This window comes from Lissotriton vulgaris, chromosome 1_1, assembly GCF_964263255.1.
Source record: "Lissotriton vulgaris chromosome 1_1, aLisVul1.2, whole genome shotgun sequence".
Classification (NCBI taxonomy): domain Eukaryota; kingdom Metazoa; phylum Chordata; class Amphibia; order Caudata; family Salamandridae; genus Lissotriton; species Lissotriton vulgaris.
In genome coordinates this window covers 423,875,408-423,902,505 of record NC_141685.1, presented here as the reverse complement: position 1 = coordinate 423,902,505, position 27,098 = coordinate 423,875,408, and the positions used below count along the sequence as shown (strand labels likewise).

Below are 27,098 nucleotides of genomic sequence, written 5' to 3'. Positions count from 1 at the left end.
ATATTATCTGTGCCCAGGCTCAACTCTGCGGTCTGGGTGTAGGGGAAACAAGGAAGGATGGGAGAGGATTGGTATGCGGCCTTGAGCTGCAAGGACATTCCGAGATAAGGGGTGAGTCGTGACTTGAAGAGAGAGAGAGATTGAGTGAGTGAGTGGCGAGTGGATGTTGCAGAAAATATGTGGCAGAGACAGAGCACTGAGAACATACAAGGGAAAGAGAAAGAACAATACACTCCCACTGACTGCAAATTGTAAATGCCATATAAACTATAAAAGGGAAACATTGTTACCGATCTCAGCAGTGAAAGGATACAACACCTCCAATTAAAACAGGGTATAACCAAAATGTTCCTTTGACCTGGACAAACATAATCAAGCGAGGAAAGCCATGGAATTGCTGGCATGGAGCTGAAATAGACACAAAAGTAATCCAATCATGGGCACGGGGAAACCAAAGCTGGCTTTAAGTATATGGTTAAAGTATTGGTTACAAAGCTCTCGGCAACATGTGGCAATACTACAAAAAATTACCCATCCTCCACATTTTTTAGTTGGTATTCTTTGCGAGAATAGAATGTAAGTAGTTGTTCTGTAGCTAATATATCAGTCATCTTCATGAGGGTTTGCAAGTGTTTTGGTGCCCCCTAGTTATTAGAATAGTTTCCGCATTTCTATTAACCCCTTCCATGCTGATGACGGAACCGCTCCGTCATCAGCTACAGTTGAGCTGTGCTGATGACGGAGCGGTTCCGTCATGGCCCGGCCGCCGCGCCTGCGCGGTGCTGATTTCGCGCCTGCGCGGGCGTTCTAAAGAGCGGGGCGGGTCATGACGGAACCGCTGCGTCACCAGCACAGCTCAACTGTAGCTGGTGACGGAGCGGTTCTGTCACCAGCATGCGGCGGCCGCGCGGCCGCCCCGCCCCTTTAGCACTGCGGCGGAATAGCCGCCGCAGCGAAGGGGTTAATACTTTAGACCAAAGGTTCTTAACCAGTGGTTCATGGGCCCCTTGGGTCCACAAAGCCCATTCGTTGGTCCTTGACAGTTTAGAAAATAAGATAATATTAGCAGATTAATAAAATATGTGTGCATAAGAAAAAAACGAAATATAAAATGTATCTTTTTATAAAATGTTCTATAAATGTGAAAGTTTTTGAAAAAAGTCAGTTGATATAGGGGTAAATCTTCCTAAAGAGTGCAGGAGCGTAAACACATCACCCGCCTACTGAGAAGGCAGTCGGCAAACACAAATAAATATAATGCCATTATATTAGCATTATAATGCCAATTTATTTTGTCACCAGTTTACACTATGTATAGTGCGAGCGTGACGGCAGGGGGCCAGGCTGAATCTTGTGATTGCAAGATGACTGCCTCTTCCAGTCTGCATGTCGGCTTCGGGCGGCTGTCTTGATACCACCAGCCTGACATGTGCACTGTAGATGCAATCCCAGGGCTGTGGACCAGCCAGGGGATTACTGGTACAGGGCCCCAGCCTCAAAATGAGTGCTGGGTTAGCCTGCTCCCACCAATCGTGAGCTGCTCTCATGCTGAGAACAGCACGAGAGCAGCTTCATGATTGGTTGGATTTGTGTTCCACTGAGAGGAAGGAAGTCCTTCTATTCCTGCCCGTGGATGCTGAGGGAAAAGTGCCACTCGGGGACGCCGCATATATGATGAGTGTTGCGCCAGCGCGCCAAGCCATACTTTAGTCCTGATGGCCGCCACTGAGTTGGTATACTCAGCTGGATTTGTAGATGCAGTACAAGTACATCAAACCGAAAATACTATGGGCGATTGATGGCCTCAATTGAAGCCCTGGAATGTGCCGATCACAAGAGAGCATGCATTAGGAGCATAAAAACACAAAATGAAGTGCTGGAGTCCAACATATCACTTGTCTTTTGGAAATAAATCCACATTTTGAAAAGCTCCAATTGACCTGTTTAAATTTTACATTCAGATTTTTCTATAATTTGTTGGTGAATTAAATACAATATTTGATAGTTTGTGTACTCGTTTCACATATACGTGCTTCTGCATTCATTAGTATCATTTAGAAGTGCAAATTGTAGAAATTGCTTAGGTAAGGGTTCCTAGCTCACAAAAGTAATTCACTGGGGGGCGGGGAGTCTGCAGAAGCCAACAGAATAAGAGCCCTGCGTCAGACTACTGGTTGTTCATGGAAGCCCTTCTTTTAGTAACATTGAAAGCACGTAACGTTTATAAACACCTCAGAACTCCTATTGAAAGCCTTCAGTTAAATTAAATTAAATAGCAGCAGAATATACTGCAAGAACCAACTACTGCATTATGCACTAAACCTCGGTTTTCCCCATCTATGGAAAGATTTATAAATTGGCTCACCTGGTAATGCTTTTCAAATACTGTCAGGATAATGCATGTTTATCTTCTCTTACATTATTCGTTGCTATTTTGTGCGATATTTGTATGCCTTTTTACACTTTCAAGGTGAGAGTAACTTGATACAGCTGTAGATTCCTAAGTCTATATTGAAGCTAAAGCAATAAGCCTTTCTTTGAGACTGCCAGTGCAGCGGTGAGCAGCCATTTCACTTCTCTGTGTTATTGAAGTGGTGCAGAGACTAAGGCTAAAATGTCAAATCAAAGAAAGATCCGCCTTATCCTGCCTCTATTTTCTGGAGCACTTTCTTTTGATCCAGCAGTCATTCATTTGAAGTACCTCGCACTTAAAAGATTGAGTTCACGTTTCCTTCAGTGTGCAGTCGATTCTGCACTGGCAGACGTCAATCAGGCATTTATTTGTTGAGGTGCATGTCTAACAGTGTTTTAGTTATAGTGTAAACTTAAGCACTTTTAATACGCTCACTGCAAGGGAATTACATCTATTTTACACCTCCACCCATTAAAACGAACATTCTCATCTTAGTTACCAGCACAGGAGGGAATTGAAACACTATGGGGCAGATTTACTACTTTTTCATGTAGCGCACTGAAGCCGCTGCAAATGCTCGGCAGCGCTATGTGAAAAGGAGAGCGCCCAATTTACTAAAATAAGGCACTCTATTCCCATCTCACTAGCACAGCGTTCAAATCAGCTGTGTTGCGCCATGGAGACACCTTGGCGCCATGATCTCCGTGAGCCTAGCATAGGTTTTATACTGGAAGGAACCCTTCCAGTACAAAATACTATGCACATACTCACTTTAACCATTTCCCCACTTTGTATGTGTGCTGAACTGTGCAGCACACATACAAAGTCAGAAAGGAAGGAAAAATGAAACCATTTCCCCTTCCTTTCGCCTACTTGAAAAGGGCGCAGTTTCCTCACGCTAAACCCAACCTACTTTATTTTGTCAATTGGGTTTAGCATGAGAAACTTTGGGTGGTTGCATGGGAACACCCATGCACCACCCTTGTTACACCCCCATTGCGCAAAGTAAAGCAGCACTATGCACTTCTTCACATTAATTCCAGCGCTAAACAAGTTTGGCGCATGAAAGTTAATTGGGAAAAAAGAATTTGTGCCAATTTGGATCACTTTGTGATGCACACATGGTGGAAAATCTTAGTAAATCTCCTCCTAAGTCTTGACACTAATTAACCCCTTCCTCGCGGGCCTAATTCTGCGGTGCGGGGGGGACGGGTGGATGCGCGCAGCGCCGCGGTGCTTGTGAAGAAACTCGGCTCGTCACGCTGCACTTTGGTGCTGTGCTTATGACGAGCTGAGCTCGTCATGACCACGCCCATTTCCATGGAACGCTCAGCACAGCAGGGGAATGATCCCTGCGTTGTCGTTCCGCGGCGTTCATGACGAGCTCAGCTCGTGTTAAAGGTGTTAAAGGCCAACAGTTATAGTCACACTGTTATTAGCCTGGCGCATTGCAATCTTGATAAAGCCTGTGTTGCATAGCGTAGGCTTTATATAATTTACTCCAACTACAAGTATATCATACAGGTACCAAGCCTGCTTGCAAATCTTAAAGTACACTACATGGATTGATCTAATTTGGCCTAATTGGGAGAAATTCATAAATTTCAGTGATCCCTCCTGTAAGAATATTAAAAAATTATCTAACAAATGTCAATTTAAGGATTTGTTTTGCATACTATTCAATTTAAAATCTGAAAAAATTCAAGTTCGCTATTTATTTAGAACAATATATTTTGAAGAAGAAGAGAACAATTCAATATGTGGATTATTTTCCTCTGCAATGCATATTTCAAAAGAATATTTCTCCCACAATCAAAAACATATTTAAAAATTTCATGTTTCCGGGGAGTTTCATGAAATTTGAAGCTCTGCAATTTCACTCAACCATGGGACTGATTACGATGACGGTGGGACCGCTACCTATAGCCCGTCAGTGGCGGTACCACTGCTTTCGGAACCATGTATTCCACCCACCATATCTCCGGGGCGGGCAGATAGTTGGAGGTTGGAAATACCGACTGCCACACATCTGAGGTGCTCCTTGAGCCTGCTGGTGCATCGGAGGGAATTCCAATCCGTACAATGGTGGCGTGTCTACCACGCACCGCCGTAGGGATTATGACATCCCTTTCCGCCTGCCTTTTCTTAGCAGTTAACCTGCCATGAAAAGGTAGGTGGAAAGGGACTTTGGGGGCCTGTAGCAGGGAATCCTTCCATCTTGGCTCTAAGCAGTGGGTTTTAGGAGGCAACTATGTTGCCCCCCTACATATCCCTGCACCATGTGACAGGCTCTGCATGGTGCCTGCCACGTAGTGCAGGAATATGTAAAGTGTCCCCTTTTTCCATTGCAGCATGTGCTGCAGTCAACACCACCTGCCACATGCAAAACATAGGCATTGTAACCGCAGTGGTGGCGGTCGCATCCTAATGCCTCTGGCACGACCGCTGATAGCCTGTTGGGTGGTCCTGTTTATGATAGTGTGGTGGTCGGACAAAAGTCTGATCGCCATTCTAATCAACGCCCTAGTTCCTTCCTTATGGCACATAAGATGATTTCCCTAACAACAAAACTTCTTCCATGAATTCTGATGTCATAGACGCAAAGATAATACATATCTTGAGCCAGCTCTTCAAGCATATTGTATGACTGAAAGTTTTTACACCTTTTAGCGTCACTGGTCTGCCTCACAATATTTCGACACTTTTAATTATTATGTATTAACTAAATTCATAAAATGAACATATTAGCTATCACAGCAGGTGGGGCATTGCTGATTATTTATGATGGCTAGACATAACTTCGTCTGTTTAGCGTCAATAGACAGGACACCTTTAGCGAGGAACAATGCCAATATTACTAGAGGAAGGTGGAAATCTGGACATTTTCTGTTTGCGTATGCAACCCGCTTTTTAAGATCTCAAATTTAAGTGTGGAAAAGTTTTATTTCAAATGGTCATTTGGTTATTTTTAATGTACTGCTTTTTAACCTGCTTTTTTGGAAGAAACTGTATTTTTTTCTTGTATACTGCCATGAAGGCTTTGGTATACTAATAGCAAACATTGGCAATAGTTACCAAACAGTTTGACATTGTCATTGCCTACTGTTGATGCTGTCCTGTACATTTGCATCTGCGGAAAAGCACCATCTCCAAAAATGCACGTGCATATTTCATGATGCAACAGTCATTTTGTTTTTGTTTTAATTTACTGTTACACAATGATGGATTTCCCTGAACATGCACAACTCAAGTAACTTGCATAGCACTTACACAATTAACTACTGGCACAGAAGGTTTGACAGAGTTCAAAGGAGAGATGGATATATCCTGCCTGGCATTTTAATGCCTTCTACTTTGTATGAGAGCAACTCTAAGACAGTTGTGCTGTTTCCACTCTTCAGAGTTTCAGGCCAACCCCATTGAGCTACACACCCCTGGAGGAACAGAAAAATTAATAGGTCTATTGAGAGTATGTGCTGAATGATTACTGCCAGTTCAAAGCTGAAAATATGGAATACAAGATAGATCCAAAACGGTATCTTCTTTCCTATATTAATAGCTGACTCAGTAACTATACCTGTAGGAAGCATCGATGGAGCAAGAACAAATTAACTGATACACATATCCAAAGAAGGTAACTCAAAGAAATCCGTCTTGATTCAACAAAGCGCAGTTACACAACCGAATAACCTTTTTCTAAGCGTCTAACTATATCCAACCATGATATCTACCTAAAGCTCCAGAACTCCAAGTGTAATCAAAGTAGATGTGGCTTGAGGTCAGTTTGGTGTAAGTTAAAGATGGAATGCACACACATTTATCAAACATGAATGCAGAGTTGAAAACCTTCAATCCTGGTGTCACTATTCAAACCAGTGCAGTGCATAGGTATGGCATGCCATATTTCTAGGAGGCGGTCCTTTCCAGCTCTTTCGAACCATGCAGATTTAACATTTTCCCCTGCAACTCACCCATGCCCTGTGTGACTAAATAGCCAGGCAGTTACGGTCAGACCTCCCTGGGAGGATGAATATTAGAATCTTATCAATTTATTGCTTGGATGTCTGCTGAACAGGAAGGTCTTAAATCTTTCAAGAAAGGCAGGATGTCAGGAGGCATTCTTGCTCTAGTAAGTAGAGAGTTCTATAAGGAGTATGTGGAGACGGCCTCGCTACTCCACGACTCGCAATTTGGCTTCCGCCCCCGTCACTCGACGGAGTCTGCTCTTCTCGTGGCGGTGGAAGCACTTAGACAGGGAGTGGACGAGGGCCAAACCATGGCATTGATCCTACTTGACTTAAGCGCAGCATTCGACACTGTAGCACACTCCACCTTGCTACAGTGTCTGAATGGAGGAGGGGTGACAGGAGCTGCGCGTGGCTGGATCAAGTCCTTCCTGTCTGACAGGTGCTTTCAAGTCAGATTGGGTGATTGCTACTCCAGGGAGATTGAGTTGGGCCAGGGCGTACCTCAGGGTTCGTCCCTGAGCCCAACCCTATTTAATATCTACGTCTCCCCCCTGGCGGCCATCGTGGAGGGATACGGTCTTCGCCTGGTGTCCTACGCCGATGACACGCAGTTGGTCATCTCCCTATCGCGTGCGCCCGGCCTTGCAGCGGACATCTTCAGGAATTGCATGCAAGATCTTGCTGCCTGGATGTCCGCAAACTGTTTAAAGTTGAACGGTAGCAAGACCGAGGTGCTCGTGGTGGGGGGAGCGCCGTCTGCGTGGTCGTCGGCGTGGTGGCCACCCTGTCTGGGTGAAGTTCCTGCTCCCTGCCGCGAGGCCAGGAACCTTGGCGTGTGGCTGGATAAGGACCTCACCTTCGGTCCACAGGTCGGTCGGGTGGCGGAGATATGCTTCAGTGTTCTGAGAGCCCTTAGGAAAGTATTAGATCTGCTTCCCATTTCTGCTCGAAAGACGCTGGTGCATGCCCTGGTTACCTCCCGACTTGATTATGGGAACCTGTTCTATCTGGGGGCCACAGGCAGGGTTATGGGCCGCCTGCAGGTTCTTCAAAATGCTGCAGCGCGGCTGGTTCTCAGGCTCCCTAGGAGGTCTTCCATCAAACCAGCTTTACGGGCCCTCCATTGGCTCCCCATTGAGAGGAGAGTGGAGTTTAATGCCCTTGCCACATGTCACCGTATCCTGAGCGGCAAAGCACCTCTTCCGCTCCAGAGCCTAGTATCCCATTATGAGCCCGCACGCAGTCTTCGGTCTTCTCAGACTGGGCTGTTAAAAGTCCCAAGAGTATTCAAGGCACGCATGGGAGGTAGATCCTTTAGATACCTTGCTCCCAAGCGCTGGAATAATCTTCCGCTGGAACTTCGACTCGAACCTTCCGAAGTCCAGTTCAGAAAAAAACTTAAAACGCATCTTTTCAGCGGATAGCTTTTGTGGGAGGAGGGGGGACAGCCACTTCACTTGTCATAGCGCGGGGACACGCCAGTGGCGTAACCAGGCGCTTAATAAATGTCCAATAATAATAATAATAATGTAGAACCAGACACAGTGTGTTGCTGGGCTAGATTACAACTGCACTTTAGGTATTTGAGAGTCCTTGCTATCTGATAGTCGGAAGCCCCCTAACATTTTTAGATCAGTTAAGTAGCTTGGTTTGCATAAGCTGAAGAGCTTTAGATGTGAGACAGTAAAGTTTGAACTGGATCTTAGCTTCTAAGGTGACGGAAGGACTGTTTTTAACGCCAACAGGACTTAGGCCAGAAGGCCAAAGAGAGTTGATTCTGGAGATGATTAGCGCATGTGTAGCTTTGTAGAAAGAATATATTTGATTGTTTTTAGTTGGCAAAGTTGGAAATTTGCAGTCCAGTCAGTTTATTTTCAATTATATGTTTATTTTTTTTTACATGTGAGGGATTAAAGAGAAAGATGTCAATAAGGAAGACTGGGGATGTAGCAGTCGAATACTATGAGCTTGTTGATGAGGTCAGGGTGAATCCATTTATTGGCCTGCAGAGTTGTAATAAAAAATGTGGGCTTTTGCAGTTTTCGGTCACTCAGAGGAATATCCAGTCTGTGCCTTTTTGGAGTGTAGCTATTTGTAGCAATGAGAAGAGTTTTAAAAAGATTTGCTTGTTGTACACATATTAGCGTAATGGGAAACAACCTTTACAATGCAACTTTTGCACCGCACTCCCATTACAACGAAACTTTTACATTGCAACATCCATTACAACGCATGCATTTACAACGCAACCATTACAACGCATGACACTACAACGCACACCACTACACTGCATGCCATTACAACGCAGTCATTACAACGCATACCATTACAACGCATAGCATTACAACACATAGTACTCTTACACTATCCAACACTTACCCTACTGTTGCACCCCCTGGAGTTAGTACAGTAATTTTTACCCCTACACTATCCAACACTTACCCTGCTGTTGCACCCCCTGGAGTTAGAATAGTAATTGTAACCCCTACACTATTCAACACTTAGCTTACATGCAATGTAATGTTATGCGTTGTAATGGTATGCGTTGTAAAGGTAGTATGCGTTGTAGTGGAATGCGTTGTAAAGGTAGTTTCAAAGAATTCGTTGTAATGGCATGCGTTGTAAAGGTATGCGCTGTAATGGATGTTGCGGTGTAAAAATTGCGTTGTAAAGGTAGGCGTTGTAAAAGTATGCGTTGTAACGTCATACATCCAAGCGTAATTGAATGTCTACGTCTTTAAATAAGACATTGAGAAGTTCAACATATACATTGAAAAGAACTGGAGATAAGGTGGAGCCTTGTGGGTCACTGCAGGATACCTTATCAATCCTAGATGTGAAATTACCTACCTGAACCAACTGAGAACTGAGCCTTTGAAGCACTTTCTGTATTCAAGGAATGTGAGGACAGTGGCGTGGTGAACAGTGCAGATAGATCTAATAAGACAAGGACGCAGATCTCCCTCATTGAGCAGGTGATGGATATAATCATGTATTTTAAAACATGACATTTCTGTGCTGTTGCCAGCTTAAAATGTGGATTGAACATAGGAGAATAATTTCTTATCATCAATGTGTTTGCTCATTTGAGAAGCAACACATGTCTTAATGACCTCAAAGCAGGGCAAATGTGTTATTTTTCAAAAGGAAACAGGAATATGTTGCCCAAAATACGATAGATCTGAAAAACGTAGGGGAAGTTGGGGAAGGATCCTTGTTGCCAAGATGTATTGCTAAGCGAGAGCCAATGGGAAGCAAACAGGTGGAAATATACTTTTATGGTCTTGGCTGGTAGAAGGTATTTGATGTTATAAGGTGTTCACATTAGTTTGATTGATTCAGTGAGTTCTTCGAGTTGGACAACATCAAAGATTTCTGACAGTAATCAGACATTGATGTAGGGGCGGAAGAGAAGTTTCATTTCAATTTAGAGGTCTTTTAACAGAAGAATGTTAGAAATTAATAACCATTTTCTTTAAAAGGGGTGACCAAAGAAGGGTTTTGCCCAGATTTGGTTTCTTATAAGAATATGAAAACAGTCTTCAGGGTTCTGGGAGTGGATTATTTGAGACTGGATGTGGGAAGTTTTTGCACACTGAATTTTTATTCGTTCTTCACTTTTTAACCTAGATTTGTCTGAAGGAGATTTTACAATTTGGCAAGTTTTTCCCAGTGATTATATTGAGTGCCCATGAGAGTGAAGCTTTTGATATTCCTCAAGATTGTGATGCAAATTTTGCTTTTGCACAGAGAGGAAATGGTCTGTCTTATTCTAGTTGACACATAGAATTGTACTCAAACACATCCAGGAGCGATGAAGAGTAACCCACAGGCATACACAGGAGAAATGCAGCCATAGAGTAAGGCAAGGTGCACCCTAGGAGCATCAGGGGAGCAATCCACAAGAGTTCTCTGATTAAATACAGGCAGGATAAATACTGTATAGGGTTCATCCAGTAGCGACACAGGAAACAATCAGCCATCATAGATTAAATAAATAGTCAGTAAAGGTTGTTATAGAGCAACCTCTAGATCTCTATTTATAATAAAAGTTTATTAGCAGATACACAGGAGTGGTAAAGTGTAAATCTTCAGACTTGCAATGTCACAGATGGGCATTCAGAAACAAAAACAAACAATTTAGATAAATGAGGCAAACTAACATAGCAAATCCAAAATCAAGGAAGCTATGGGCTAATTGCCAGCTCATAGAAATATCATTCACTTCTATGGAGTTTATCAAGGAACAGTTGAGGGGAGTCATGAGATGTACCATAAATGCTATTGTAGTGGTTCTGTGGTGTTCCCCAGATATGGAAGCACAAGATTTCTCAGACGTATTTAAGGCTGAACCCAACAACCTTTGCAGACACCTCAGTAGATGGTTGTGAGAAATTCGGTTGTTGGTTGACGGGTGTGTGAGCCCAGTCATAATCCTTGTCTGGGTGAAGCAGAAAAGTTACTAAATTAACCCGTGCTTATCCCTGCGGTAGCTCGGCACAAAACAGGCAGGCTTAGGTTAGAGGCAATGAGTAAAGCATTTATGCAACACTCAAACAGCAATAAAGTGAAAAAACAATGCAAGAAAAATACCACACCCATTTAGAAAAATACATGTAATAAATTATTTGACACTAAAATGAAAAAAATCCCATCAGTAGAGCCAGAGATATGACATTTCAAAGATTTATTGTAATTATAAGGCCTCAAAGCACCTCTTGTGAATATCTGGTAGTGCGAGACTGGGTGAAAGTAATTCGTTCATGCGGACCACAATAGAGCCTATGCCGATTACAGGGACCAGTATAGTCCCAATAAAAAACTTCTAAAGTCCAGCACCAGGAGTCCTGTTTGCTGTGGAGGAAGCCACGAGGAGGAGGGAGAGGATCATGGATGGTCATCGCTGTAGTGGAAAGAGCAGGCCGGGTATCACAAAGGGTCTTAGCTATTGCCCTAAGATTTTGTTGGGCGTTATTGATGATTGTTGCTGGAGCTTTGAATTCACAGTAAAAGCAGGCTGTCAATGCTGAAGCCTGAAGTGCAGATCTTGCAATACCTGTCATCGCTATTTTGCAAAGAGTCTGGTTCACTGAATGTTGGACTTGGCCCTTTTTGCAGGGTCATTCCAGAACTTTGGGCACTCTATCACTGCTGATCAGTGCAAAAGTGCATATGCTCTCCCTGCAAATTGTTGTTATGGATTAGTGTTTCCATAATTGGCTGATTTGATTTACTAGTCAGCCCCTAGTACAGTGTACTGTGTGTCCCCAGGGCCTGTAAATCAAATACTGCTAGTGGGCCCGTAGCACTGATTGTGCCACCCACATAAGCAGCCTGCAAATGTAACTCAGGCCTGCCATTGCAGAGCCGGTGCGCAGTCTGGTACTGCTATGTCGACTTGGCAAGTGCACCCACTTGCAGGCCCTACCTTTCCCTTTTCTTACGTTAGTCACCCCTAAGGTAGGTCCAAGGTACCCCTGTGGGCAGCGTACAGTGTATGTGAAAGGCAGGACTTGCCCTGGTGTGTGTGGCAGGTCCTGATAGTGAAATACTGCCAATTTAGTTTTTTTCACTATTGGAAGGCTATCTATTCCCATAGCATAGAATGGGGAATTTGCTTATAACATCTTATAAGCCTAACTACCCCTGGGAACAAGGTAGGAAAATAAAGTTTAATATGCCTGAACTCAGAATATTAAAATGTATCTTTTAGTGAGGGTGATTTTTACATTCTGTGTTTGAAAATACCACTTTTAGAAAGAGAGTACTTTCTTTCTTAGCCATCCAGCATGGATGTGTATTAACTGTCTGGCTTTGGAGTGACATGGGTTTGGAATGTGCAGTGGCTCCAGAGAGTCTGGATCAGTCCGCGCTAGGCTGAATAATCCAGGAGTAGCAACTGCATCTGAATAGGGCTGTGCCTGCCTTCCAAAATGATGGCTCCGCCCCACTGTGGTGTGTCTGGAGCCAGAGCTCACACTGGCAATGGAGGTTGTTGTGCACTTGCAAAGTGCACCCCAGAACTGGTTTGGACTGGGCTTAGAGCTTACTGTATAAAATGAGGGGCCCAGACCCCAGACTTTTAGATTACTTCTGAGAATCAAGGGGAACCAAGGAGAAAAGCCAGAGAATCTAAGGAGGAATACTGCCCCTGTGCTGTTTCCTGTCTCAGGATTTGCTTGCAGTGGCTACCATCTGCCAAGGAAAGGGAAAAGGACTTTGCTGTTTGCTGTGTCCCCTGCTTGAGGAAGATCTCCAAGGGTTTGAAAATGAGCTTGCCTCCTGTTCTGAAGTGTCAGGGTCACAACAACTTCACCACCAGCTCACCTGAACTTTCTTCCTGCAAGATCTGACCTGCTTAGAGGCGCCTGCTCTTATTTTGGACCTCTGGCGGCTGTTTGCCGCTGGGAGCTGGAAAAGTAATGCAACTTCAAGAAGTGCCACATATCCGCACCCGTATTCAATGCATCGCCGAAGAAATCGTTGCAGCACCTGCCTGCAGCTCGAGAAATCTCTGCACGTAGCATTGAGTGCACCCATCTCCGAGATCACCACACCAATTCCGACAAAAGGCTTCTGTGTGGCTGCAAGGACCCAGGTATCGTCAGGGATCGTTAAATTGCATCAAGGAGCCAAGTCTGGCGCATCATTGGGGGACGCTGTTAGAAACCGACGCATCACCACCCATGCAGTGAGAAACTGACGGATCACCTCTGGTGAGCAACTCATGCATCACCTCCCCTGTGCAGTAGTAAGGAACCGATGCATTACCTCCCCCTGAGCAAGGAACCAACTCATCACCTTCTCTGAGTGTAAGGAAGTGATGCATCACCTTCCTTATGACCCTTTTTGTTTGTGTGCGCAACGCATCCATGGTACTTTGTTTGAAAAGTGTTGCACCTGCAATTTGCTTTGAACTGAACTATTTTTACCATTTGAAAGTCATACTTTTATTACTGTATTGTGGATTTATTATTTTGGGTCTTGTTTGGTTTAGATAAAAATTACTTATTTTGCTAAACTGGTGTGGTGTCCATTTGTAGTGTTTTCACTGTATTACTGTATGTATTCACAAATCCTCTACACACTGCCTCTGAGATAAGCCTGTCTACTAGTGCCAAGCTACCAAGGGGGTGAGCAGGGTTTATTTTAGAAGTGGCCCCCTTACCCTGACTAGGAAGAAGGGACCCTACTTGGACAAAGGCACCTACCTCTGCCAAATACAGACCCCCATTTCTAACACTGAAGCTTTGCATTGGCAGTTGGCCCCGGCAGCAATATATTGCTGTGAATCTAAAGGGCATCTCCTTTTCTTTAAGGAAGAGCTCCGCTGATGCCACACCAAGGTCCAGGACATGGGAGGCACCCAGTAGTTGCTAATGACTTTTCTAAGTGGCGAGACGTAAAAGTGGGGATGAGTTAAACTGAATAGAGTTAACCTTAGAAATGCCAAAGAACAGATGTTATTTTCAGCATTTTTTTAAATGCGGTTAGGCGCTACTTACATACATACAATTGTTATTGATAGTGGCAATTTTCTACCACTACCTCACAAAATAAACCCAATTGAAATGTGTAGCTGTTGGCAGACGTCTCAGCATGTTTATAAAATGATGCCATTCCTTTTTTTAACTTATCTTAAGACTCAGAGTGAAAGCATACAAACACCCATGTAGTGGGAGAAGGTGCAATTCAGGCTAAATTTATTCACTGACAGTTTTCCTCTCACAAAATAGAAGGCTACAAATCTCCTATTGTATCCAAATACATACTTTAGGCATAAACCTCTTATGAAGTGAATGTTCAGCGCAGAGACCCCCACACTTAACCCGTCAGCCCACCTTAATGGACCCCTTTTGACTAGGCATCCACACCTTTTCCCACTGCTGTTCGCGGTCAAAGCTAGATATAGTTTGATTGCCTATCAAGAGCCTGTTAAGCTGAAGCAATTTGCCAAATCCCGCGAGCACTCCCAAGCTGATTCGAAACATCACTTTCTAAGTCTCAGCACTGGGCATGGTTTCCAAAATGTAGCAAACTTACAAAGTCACAAGGCCTCCAGCCTTTAACTAGAAAAACTCCTTCTAATCCAGTGGCATAAGAAAGGCCTCCGCAGCCCCTGCAGCGTGGGGGGCCCTGAGCTCTAGGGGGCCCCCTCAGTGCAGTACCATGGCCTGTGTGCTCCCGAGTATGTGTAGAAGGGGTCCCTCCATGCACTTAGCAGGGGGAGGCCTCAAGTTAGGTTCTGCTACTGGCTCTGTGCTGTGTACACATCATGAGTTTTTATCATATTCATTGTGGCGAAAACTTATTTTAGGTATTATGAAAACAATTTTTTATTTCAGGAGACTTTTTAGTACCATGGTTCCCCTTGAATTGGCAAGAATAGTGAAAATTCTTTAAAGTAATGCAGGACCTTCTTAAAAACACACAATAAAGCATAGAGATGACCGCGGATTGATAGCTCTTAGTTCCTGCACTATAGACATCAGGCATTGTAAAGTCTGACCTCTTTGTAATTGCGTTTTAACATTTGTTATGTATCTATTCCATTTTGTAGTTGATTATAAACTATTTTTACTTCTTTCAAATAAAACTCAAACTGATTATCTATGATAGATTTCAAATAGCCAAATTACCCTAAATGTTATTAAAATTGCCAGTAAACATTAAGCTTTATCCATGTGCCAGTTACACTAGAGGGTATTGCTGGCACCCACTGTTTTCTTTTGTCTTTTGTATTCCACGTCTTTTAAATGTTTTATATTGTCATGGTTTTAAGTAATCTGCACAATAAACTTTGTATTGACTTAACTTGAGTCATGAAGATCAATTGCAGAACAGGGAGTGTAAGACATGGAGGAGGGCACAGGTGCATGTTTGCAGTAGCACAAATGTAAAACAAGAGTGAATGGATAAATGTTTCACACCAAAAATATTGCAGTAGGAGAAGAAAAGAGAGGACATGTCAAATAAATGACACTCAATGCACCTGGAAATGCAAACAACTTCAAATTAAGCACAGAATAAAAAAATGCACCTCTCATTTTGCAGATAAGGAGTTTTGGGGCGGGATTGTTTTTACAATGCTCAGCAGACCCACAACATCTTCAATATATCAACGGTTGCCTATTAAATCCGTTTGTGAATATTTTATGAAGCATTGTTTTTCAGGGATATCTTTAATGTTTATGACAGCTAAACCATTTTACTGTAATGTATTCAATGTTCTCCGCAGTGGCTATGTTTTATTGTTGCTCTCTTCCAGCCTAAAATGAAATATCCCAATCCTAAATGTTGACAACTCTGCATTATATAAATCAATTCTAATCATATGCTATTCACAGTACAGAATGGTATGGAATTTCCATATATCACTCTTCATCTAAATGGCACACAGAATTGCATATAAAACGAAATGCTTTGGAATTATTATGCAGTTTGACCTCACAGAATTCAACAATCACCGAAGCATGACTCCGGTGTTTGCAGTCACTATTTCACTTCCTTTGCACTTCTTTAACATTGGCAGAATAATAAATAAAGCAAACTATCCAACAGGAAAGATTCCGGTCAGTTCTTCAATGCACACAAATACCATCTTATGCTTTGTATTGTTTCATTGTTTCATTGTCCGTTTCATAGTGGTGATTTCATTCTGCTTTTAACAAAAGAAGAGCGTTTTAATCGGCAAGTGAGGTGTGAGTGGAATCTGATCCCCTATACTTAAGCAGACAGTCTCATCAGTTTTAGATGGCATACAAAGCGCACTCTCCCCCCAACGCATTAAGAGGCCCCTTCTCAAATTAAACACCAGAGCCTTGTTTGATTTTCTGCAGTGTGCATATTTATTAAAACAAGTTAACAGGTCAATTACTTCATTGACCTCCGTTTCTTTATTTAAAAGTCAAAATTATTTTCACATCACAGTATTAAGATACTCACACTTATATACATATTCGCTCTTTTACAGCCCATTCTCCAATGGGCTTTTGGTTTACCCTCGGGTTGCGCCAGCAGGCCACAACCAAGTTAGCCTGCTCTCCTTAAGTTAACCACCTTCCGGTCAACAGAGCCGCAGGTGAATAATCTGCCACCACTTGTGGCAACCAGCGGCTTCCAGGGTAGGGCTAGAGAAGCCAGGGCCACCAGCAGGTCAGCCCCAACTCTCCCGCCAGCCCGGAGCCCATGATGATTTAGAAACCTGTTCAGAGGTAAAAACTGGCACTGCCCAAAGAAGTTCCTGTGATATTCTTGTCCGGGACCCCGCCACAGGGCGAGGCGCTTACTGGCGGACTCGTCCTCTCCCCCTGCACTCCAGAGCTTCGGAAATGGCTCCTAAGACTGTTTGTATAAATATTTCTGTGCCCGCCTCTGATAGGTGCACTCCGTCCGTCGCATATAGCTCCGGCTTGGACGTTTGTATCAGCTTGTGACGAATGGTTCTAATGCTAGATTTCTGAAGAATTTCTGCCACTGACTGGTTCAACCTTTTTACAGATTTATTCACTGCCTTCGGGGGTGCACCCCGCGACCATATCTGCCTCGGGATGACTTCAGACCATAATAAGATGGCCTTTGGCAAAATATTCTTTACTGCTGCTATTGTAGTAAACAAAAACTCTTTCACCCCTCTCCTTCCAGCCGGGATCATGCCGTTGCCTCCACAGTGCAACACGAATACATCGGGATAGGGCATGCCTCTGGCCAAAGCCGCCCTCAAATCATTCGGGACATCAGCTAAGTGCTGCCCACCTATTCCTACCCAATGATGGTCCCATCCTTGTGCCATGTGCGCCCTTCTTTCAAGCGTTTCCTTGAAGATCAACCCCGCCCTGCGAATAAAGGAGTGGCTGCACCAACATATTTGAGTTCTTTGGGAGGTAGTACCTAGAGTAAATATCGAAAGAAATGGTAAGAACAGCCTTTGAAAGTAAGGAGGGGGAGGTCATGAGGGTGACTTTTATACTAATTGCGGACGCACATAACGTTCATAGCATGATGACTTCCAACGTCCTAATCTCCTAATAGTCTATTCCGGCAACCCCAGGCCAGCGGCTGTGGTTGCTGCACCGATACGAAAGGAATGGGATGTGAAGTCGGCCGGGTCAACACCCATCTTTGACAAGGTCATTTTTACTACCCTTGTGAACTGAAATCTGGTGAGGGGTAAACCATTCCTGTGGAGCAACACTCTTGAGGCCTGGTTTGCATGAACTCCCTCATCCGCCTAACTGGGCAATAAGACTCCCCCGCTACTCTGCCTAATTGTAACCAAGCCCCTTTGCCTAAAGGATCTGTTTTAGACCTTCGAACCCTGAGTCTCAGGACATTTTCTGACTCGATTATGTCTGTACACCTTATACCTCCTTCCCTATCCGTCTTAGAGGCCGGGAGTAATTCCGAAATCCGCAGCGCTCCACAAAAGGCTAACACGTAGGCCACCCTAAATAGTTGAGTCTCGTAAGGGGAGAAGCAAACGAGCGGCAGGGTCTCTAAAATCTTCACCAACTTCCCCACATCTATGGGCCTTCTGGAATCTTTCACACCCGGTGTTAAGCGCTCCCACCCCTTCACGGCTCTCCTCACCCTCTGGTCCTTCGTTGGATCTGTAACCCCTTTTAAGCCCGCATAGAATGCCAATGCTGACAATTGTCTCTTCATAAATGCCACTGATTTCCCACTCCCCTTCTGATGTACTATAAAGCCTAATACGCTCAGGGGTACAAAAGCATCCACTAGGCCCGCTCCCCTTAAGTATAACTGATAACATTCCCAAGACTTCTGATACATACTCTTAGTCTTGGGGGCCAAGGATGCAGTTATCAACTCGGAGGCTGTGGGGCACCAAACTTCCATAGCTCCGCTGGGAATGTTGTCATTGTCTTCTCTGCTTGTGGCCAATGCACACGGAATTCTGTCAACTTAAAATGAGATAAAGCGTCAGCAGCTTGGTTCTCAACCCCAGGGACATGCCTTGCAGTGAAATGCACATTGTGACTCAAACATTGCAATATTAGTTCTTTTAGTAGACGCAGCACCCATGTGCAAGTTGCTCTCTGGTTATTGATCACCATCACTACTGACATGCTGTCTGACCAGAATACAATGTGTCTGTTTGCGAGCATATCTCCCCACAAATGTAGCGCCACCACTATGGGAAACAGTTCTAGGAAAGTGACGTTGCGCGTCAGACCCTGTTGTACCCATTCCTCAGGCCAATACTGCATGCACCACTTAGGGCCCAAAATTGCTCCAAAACCAACACTCCCTGCTGCATCAGTGAACAATTCAAGGTCAGCATTTGAGGTGCTCGCTGTCTGCCATAACACCGAGCCATTGAATTCCTGCAAGAAACACTTCCAAATCATCAAGTACCTCCTCACGTCAGCTGAGAGTCTAACTCTATGGTGCTTTGCACGAAGCCCAGACATTGCCCCTGCAATACTCCTGGAGAATGCCCTGCCCATTGGTATGACCCTCAAGGCAAAGTTCAGTTGCCCTACCAAGACTTGTAGCTGGTGTAATGTAACTTTCTTTGCTTTCAAGCAGTCATCAATCGCAGCCTTGAAGGCATCCACTTTTGACCTGGGTAACCTGCACACGCCTTCTCTGGTATCGATTTCGATGCCCAGAAATGTCAAACATGTAGTAGAGCCTTCTGTTTTCTCGGCTGCTAATGGTACCCCGAGGGCTTCAGCCAGGTGCTGGAAGCCCAGCAGGGCCTTCCTGCATGACTGAGAATCCTTAGGGCCCAGAAATAGAAAATCATCCAAATAGTGTACCACTGCATGAGATTTGTCTGTGGTCAGGAATTGCTCCACCGCCCATTCTAAGAACCTGGCAAAAGTCTCAAAAAGTGCACAAGCAATAGAGCATCCCATGGGCATGCACAGATCTATGAAATAATTGTCTTTGAAAGTGAAGCCCAAGAACTTGGTGTCCTCCGGGTGAACCGGGAGTAGCCTAAACGCTGACTCGATATCGGCCTTGGCCATTAAAGCTCCTTCACCCAAAGCCTGCAGTTTTCCAAATGCTGTGTTGAACGTTGTATAGAGCACTGTGCAGAGATCTGGATCCAGTTTGTCATTGACAGATAACCCTGGGGGGCTTGATAGATTATGTATAAGGCGGAATTTACCCTCCTCTTTTTTAGGAACTAAACCCAGGGGTGAGCAGACCAGATCAGGGTTTGGGAGATTTTTGAATGGACCCGCGATCCGCCCCAAAGCAACTTCCTTCATGATCTTGTTTTGCGCTGCTTCCATATTCTGAAGCACCGAGCTCTGGTTGCGAGGCGGGACACTGGTGGGGGTGGCTGAGGACGGGATACGGAAACCTAACGTGAAACCATTAAGCAGGAACTGAGCCTCCTCTAGTTTGTCATACTTGCTAAGGAGGTGTGTCATGACATGACGTTAAATGGGAGTTGGGAGGCTTGTCGGATGTTTTAGTTGGCTTCCCTTTTGAAGTGGTATGGGCCAACTGCTCTTTTGGGTTTCCTGTTTTCTTGAAACATCTGATTTCTGGGTGAGATGTTCCCCCACAGTAGGAACAGCAATGTTTAAACCTACACGAGGTCCCCCTGGTGCACTCATTTTTGTTAAACTGCCAGCAGGCCTGTTTTTTATCTCCAGCCCCCTTGTCACTCCGAAAGGACTGGCTCTGAGCAGGGGAACTGGTCTTGGACGTTGAAGGGGAAGAATAAAACACTGTGTGCCATAGATTGATCTCACGTTGATCCCATGCTATCCCTGGGTGGACTGCTTTCATTTGTCTGAACTTGTTATCAAATTTTAACCATCCCACGCCTGGGAACTCAGCTGCTGCCCCATGCATCAAGGATATGTAACTCATCATTTGGGGGCCCAACCCGGGGTATTTTTCCAGCATAATTGCGGCATAAACGGCAAATCCCGTGATCCAATTCTTCATGGACCAGTCTACCCATACCTTTTTTTGGTTCTATTCGCCTTCCTTCCCTCCTCTAGCTTTACCTGAGGCCACCCCTGCATTAATGAGATCGAACACATCCACGTATTCACCCTTAAGTATCCTTTCCTTAATGTCTGCGGGTACGTGCCAAGTGATCCCCGTAGATGGCGATAAGGTCAGCGATGCGGAACCGAACATTAACGGGCTGTATGCTAACATTGGATGACATGCCGTCTGCACCCCAGCCCCCCCTTGTATCTGAGTACTAGGTGACCCAGACAAATTAACGGCGGTGTTAGCTGTTGGGGCCTGTGGTAGACACCCCACATTCGGGTAGGCGCTCATCATTATAGGCCCCCCACTTCCCGGGTATGTTGTGGTGGGGATCATCGAGTTTACCGGGCCATTACTGATTGCCTGCCCATGTGAACTATATAACTGCATCCCCGGTAATTGTGTTACTCCCCCGGATTGCACCCAAACTTGTGACACTCCACTACCCGGTTGCGCAACCACTGGCGGTAAAGTAACCTGAGAGCAGGGCACCTCCGCATTAGCGACGGGCGCCCCTCCTATTTGCGCTGCCTTAGAAATAACATGGTTTCCCTCGGGAGCGTCATTGTCCTTATCTGTGTTCGGGCTCAAATCAATTGTCTCTAGCACCTCCTTCTCACCTGGTGATGCTGGTTGGGTCTCGGCCGCCCTGGGCCGCTTGTCTTTCACCGCCTCTTTAAACCTTTCCGGCGTACGCCGCGTTCTCTTGCCTCTCCCTCTTTCCTCTTCAGCTTTCTCGTCTGCTTTAGCCCCCTCTCTCATAGTCTTTAGAGCCCAGTCCACGCCTTTCTCTTTTGTAAACTCCATGATCTCTGTAAGCGAAAGGTAGTCATCTCTTCTGGCTGGGGCCCTTTTCCCCTTCGTTGGCCGTTTTGGCGGCATTCTGCACTTAAAAGAAAATTGTGTTAGTACCACTTAATTGACAACTTGCATCTGGATTAGCCACCACACTGATACACCCCATCCATATGCTATCCTGGTAGTTCGCCCATGACGTTCAATTATGTCCTTAAATTGCCTATGCATTGCTTATAATATGTGTGACTTGTTATCAAATTGTCAGACTGTAGCGCAAATCCCCCCTCAGCCTTGTCTGCCGTATTTATGGCCAAATAGCCCTGCATCACTATGGATTGTCATCGCTAGGGCGCTCTTGTCAGTTTTAAAACAAGATATTTTCAGTACTCGAGAATGCCATAAGATACATAATATAAATACCACTACCTTCTCTGCCAGGAGTAAATCGAAATTCAGTAGCCTCAAATGAATCTAAAATCCATTCACTGTATTACAGCATTAGCCCGGCTACTACTGCATCTTACTCAAATTTCACTGTATGAGATGCATTCACTATGCTTCTACTGCTATTAGCATGAAGCGCATGTGAGCACTGAACTAATCAGTAAAAGCCCGTCTCCGTTGTTTACCCCTATTCACTGCAGAGTTTGCCTTTAGACCCGGGGGAGAGGGAGGAGCGTCTCACCCGATAGCGCATGCTGCTCTACACCCACTGCCTGCCCAGACCCTCTAACTCCTGCGAGCACTACATTATTTTTCCTACAAGGGAGGGAAGGCGTTTTGATACGCAGCAACCGATCGTGCAACTGCTCGTCATTTTTGAGCGTTCGCCATCTTTAAAATCAACACAGGGGAGGGGGTGCGTCTTTTCCGATCATGCCAGCTCGATATTACTAAACGTACCGCGCTCTGGCCCTTTGCCCCCACCGCAAGCGCTACTTCTGCTGCAATCAGGGAGGGGGAGCGATCGCGCTGGGTCTGCCTGCATACCCCTGGCAACACCCTTCATTCACCTCAGCTCCCCTGCCTCCCGGGCTCTCCATCGGCATGTCCCCACACATACCGCCTACCGGACCATACACGCAGCGGCTCGCACACCCGAAAGGCAATCCCAGCCCCCGCGCTCACATCATCATTCGCGCCATGAAAGCATTCATGCCACATGACTCGCCCCGGCAATATACCACCAGACACACTGCGAGGCCCACTCACCTGCCACAAAACGAGTCGGATTGACCCTCGGGAACAAATTAGTCACGCGATGGCCCTTGACTTCCTTCTGCGACGTCCGACTCCTGGGCGGTCAGCAGACAAAAAGGGGGTCCCTAAGATGGTCGCTGGCTTTTAAGCCTCGCGCCCTCTGACTGCATCCGGGGCACTAGGACGTGTTTTCGTTCGTCCCCTTACTTTCACTTCCGGGTCGGGTGACCCGGAAGTGATTCCTTACTAGGACGGCCCTTTGGCTGCCACTAACGGCGCCACGCCCTTAAGGGGGGTGGCGCCTTGCAGTTTAGGCTGACGGTTAGCTCCTTCGAGGTGATGGGCCATTAACCTGGATATTGATTGCACCCAGTACTTAATTTAACTGGTGGTTGTGAGTGGGGGCCATCAGCACTTATTTTTGGGGACCTGAACTTATTTTTCTGCAAGAGATGTTAAAACAAACAAAGCAGAAAGATAGAAAATGCGAAAGACTGAAAAATAGTCAAGTAGGGCGAAAGCAGGAGCCAGTAAATGTGTGAGATAGAGGGACAGTGAGTATTTGCTATAGATTAAAGATGCATGAGGTGGACTGGACTGAAGACTTGGCAGTCTTGATATTTTGTGCACCAACATTAAATTTTGCCGGCTGCAGGCTTCTGGGCGAGCTTTGGGCACCACTTCTCACTTTATTACAAATTAACCCTGAGTACATCAAATAGAAACAGTTTAATTAGTTTTTTGTGTCAATGTGGTAGGAACACTGTACAACATGTCTATGAGGATTTTCTTTTTTGAACTTTGGAAAGCTGTAACATTAAAATTGAGGTAGACATATAAAAGGATGCACTTGACAGTTTGTAACAAATTATCAATATGAATTAATGGGAAAACAAAAACTGAGAAACCTTATTGGATGAAAACAAATCTGGGAAAATCAATTTTAAGGAAAGTCCACTTTAAGGAAATACAAATAAAGTGAACATTAAAGGAAATATTTTAAAGGAAAGATAATGTTAAGGAATTCTTTTAATTACTTGGGTAGGATTTAGGGGTAGTGAGGGGTTTTTAAGTTTAGGGATGGGTGATGTTTAGGGATGAGGAGGGCTTTTTTCACTGGTCATGGCTGGGTAGAGTCCAGGCATAGGAAAGAGGTTTTTAGGGTTGGGAGTTTAGGGACTGTGGGCCCAATTCACAGAATGAACTTAAGACTCAATCCTAAACTTACTACTATTTTGGTATTCACAGAATGCGCATACTACTTTTGGCATTCACAGAATGCACTTACTACTTTTGGTATTCACAGAATGAACTTACTACTTTTTGTATTCACAGAAGTTAGGATTTTGTCTTAAGTTTGTCTTAAGACAAACTTAAGACAGACTTAAGACAGACTTAAGACAAACTTAAGACAGACTTAAGACAGACTTAAGACAGACTTAAGACAAAATCCTAACTTCTGTGAATACCAAAAGTAGTAAGTTCATTTTGTGAATATCAAAAGTAGTAAGTGCATTCTGTGAATGCCAAAAGTAGTAAGTGCATTCTGTGAATACCAAAATAGTAGTAAGTTTAGGATTGAGTCTTAAGTTCATTCTGTGAATCGGGCCCAGAGAATGGTTTTTAGAGTTCAAGAATGGGTGGAGTTTAGAGGTGGTTATGGAGGGTGAGATGTTTTAGGGGCTAGGGATAGGTGGAGTTTATGGGCAGAAAGTGTTATAGGATGCAGGAATGGATGAAGTATAGGGTAGTGAATGGCTTTAAGGTTTCAGGGAAGGGTGGAGTTTAGATATAGAAAGGTGTGTTTATTCAGGACTGGGTGGAGTTAAGGGTTGGTGAGTGTTTTTAAGGGTCAAGAACGGGTGGAGTTTAGGGGGAGTGAGTGTTTGTTTCAGTGCTCAAGGACAGTTGGAGTTTAGAGGTCAGGATTTGGTGTATTATGAGTATTTTCGTATTGGGTAGGGGGTTTTAGGATCCAGGGATGGGTAAACAGGGTGGAATTGACAAATAGTGGGGAGATCCAAAACAATTTCCCTGAAAGTAAAGCACTGAAATAAACATCTCCAACAAACATGTTTCTGAAATTAAAACCTGCTACCATTGCACCTTAAACAATAATCATGCTAAAGAAAAAAATGACATTCTATGAATTGGTTTCTTTGAAATGGTAAATGCCATCCATCCTCCAAATTTCCATTAAATAGTTTAGGTGAAATAGTTTATCAGTAAACGTATTCCATAAAATATTTTTTCTATGTAATCACATACACTCGTAATAAGTTGTTCCTGAGTGTCTGGTGCAGTTCAGTTTGCAGCCATTTTATCTAAGCTGCTTGATGCTCTGGATTTGAGGGTACATGTGGTGAATGATGTAACACAATACATCTGGAAACCCATGTATATGTCATCAAACTAAGCAACATTCTAGAATGCCTATTGTTTATTGTTAGAGATGCAAGAACTAAGAAGCGGACTTCTGTGAATGTTCCCCCTTTAATCTCTTACTAGCCTGGACCTAGATGCATCCATCCTTCACAGATTGTCCCATGTCGTTCTCCAGCCCAGCCCCTTGTATCATTGTCTTCTATTTCAGAAACCCCTTCTGGACCTTTGGCACCATTTTTTTGTACCTGACTGCTCACTCACGATCTGCTTTCTTTGCCTTCCTACCTTACGTGACCACTTATCATTTCTTCTTTGAGTGCACTATCACAGGCCTGGACTCACACTACATCATGTCACTGTGCATGCAATGACTTTTTCTGCGCACTCTATATGCCCTGTAGCCAGTCTACCCCCAAAATACCTAGGGCCTCATTTAGGAAAAGTGACGCATCGCTGCGTTCAAACAGCGATGCGTCACTTTTCATTGCGTCCTCCTTGCTACACTAATGATGTGCCACATTTACAGTTTGACGCATCATTGCGCAAAGAGTTACAGATACGTCAGTATTTCTGACGTTTCTGTATGGCGCAAAAGTGACGCATTGCTGGAGTGTGTCATAAAAGTGACGCAGCTCCAGCAATGTGTCCTTTCACATGGAGCAAGCCCCATGTGAAAGGGCCTGCGTCAGTCTTACACCTGCTGTGAGGCAGGCATAAGAAATTGGCGCTTTTTCGTCCTAGAAGTGGCGCAGTGAAATCTTATAGATTTCACTGCGTCACTTCTATGACCTTTTCTTGCGTCAGAACGTCCCCCTGCATACATTATACCTGGCGCAGGTATAATGTAGCGCAGGGGTTTACAAAGTGACGCATCTACCTAGATGCGTCACTTTGTAAATATGGTGCAACAAGGCACATTTTTTACGCTGCTGGCACGTCACAAAAAGAGACGTAACGGAGGCGTAAAAGTGACACACAGCCTCATAAATGAGGTCCCTACTTTTCCTCAGCACGGTTGTCCACACCTGCTGCAGTAGTTTATTTTAGTCTTTAATTTTACCAGCTGTCCTGACAGCTTCATCTTTCACTACAAGTGCTTCAACATTAAGCACCACAAATTAACACTTTTACTCTCCATGACACTTGGTGAATGTAATCGGAACATGAGAAAAGAGCTATATGTTAGTCTACAAAACCTTAGTAAAGCAATATAAACAGGCCGTGTAGATTACGTTTGATCTGGCTATTGCTATGAGAGTGCCATCTCATAATACCATACTATAAATACCTTCATGATCTGCCCAAATGAATATTTAAACTCAAGAATGTCCCTGACCTATTTACTTATGAAGATGCTGTAGGAGAATGTTCAATCCTGCCTGAATTGCTGAAATGTTTGTATCGGAAGAAGCACGTCAAATTCTTGTGTTACCCCTGGTTCTTTGTGAAACCCATTTTGATTTTTAATAGCTCCGGGTAGATACTTGCACAGAAAAATCGGTGTTAAACCATCCACCCACACTGTCCTGTGGCATATATATGTTTCAAGTTAGCAAATATCACTATATAGTGGTACCCCCACAAAATCCGTAAATTGTATTTTGTTTCAAGCAGTTGTGGCTGAGTTAAGACTGAAGCTTTACTATATTCAAAAGGGACAACCATGGGTATGGTTGAATCATTGTCACTGTGAAAGATTGGGAAAGTCAATTTAAAAACGTGCGCTCTTATCGACTTCTTTAAGGCCAGTGGCTTCATCACAAAGGAAAAAAGGATCAACAGAAGCTCTCCTTACAGCTTCTAGACATGCGTAGCTATGAGTGTCAGATATTCCAACATTCATATTGCCAAATCAATTCAAAATACATCACACAACAAGCAGGGCGAATGAGGGGGAATTACGGGGCAGTGGAGATAGGGAGCAACACAGATTGGTAGGGGTACTAAATGAGAGAAAACACAATCTCTAACATCTTTGAAGACTTTTAAAACAGAGAAAGAGAGTGTGTGTGTGCGTTTTTGTCTGTGTGTATGAATACATTCCTGGTGAATTCCGACAGACACCTCACCATACCCGATTGAAAGCAGCTGTACCTATTTACCACAAAAATACATCTATTGGGGCGGTGTAACACTCAAACCCTCCAAGCCCTGCAAAGCTTGCCCCTGCTTCTAGACTGAATAGTGTTTATCAAACCACTAGCCTTGCTCTAGAAAACATCTAAATTGGTTATTGGGATTTGCAGATGATAATGAACCTATTTTGTTTACTGTATGTCTGGATGAGTTTGATAATTAATTGAATATCCACTGTGAAAAAAAGCTGTATGTTGCCACTGTTCATG

General features: G+C 44.3%; 1 long non-coding RNA gene across 1 annotated transcript in view; it reads left to right on the top strand.

The window, feature by feature from the left end:
* The window catches only part of LOC147747295 (uncharacterized), a 1,579,242-nt gene that overhangs the window by 278,051 nt on the left and 1,274,093 nt on the right, over nt 1-27,098 (top strand). The gene's annotated exons all lie outside the window — the stretch shown is intronic.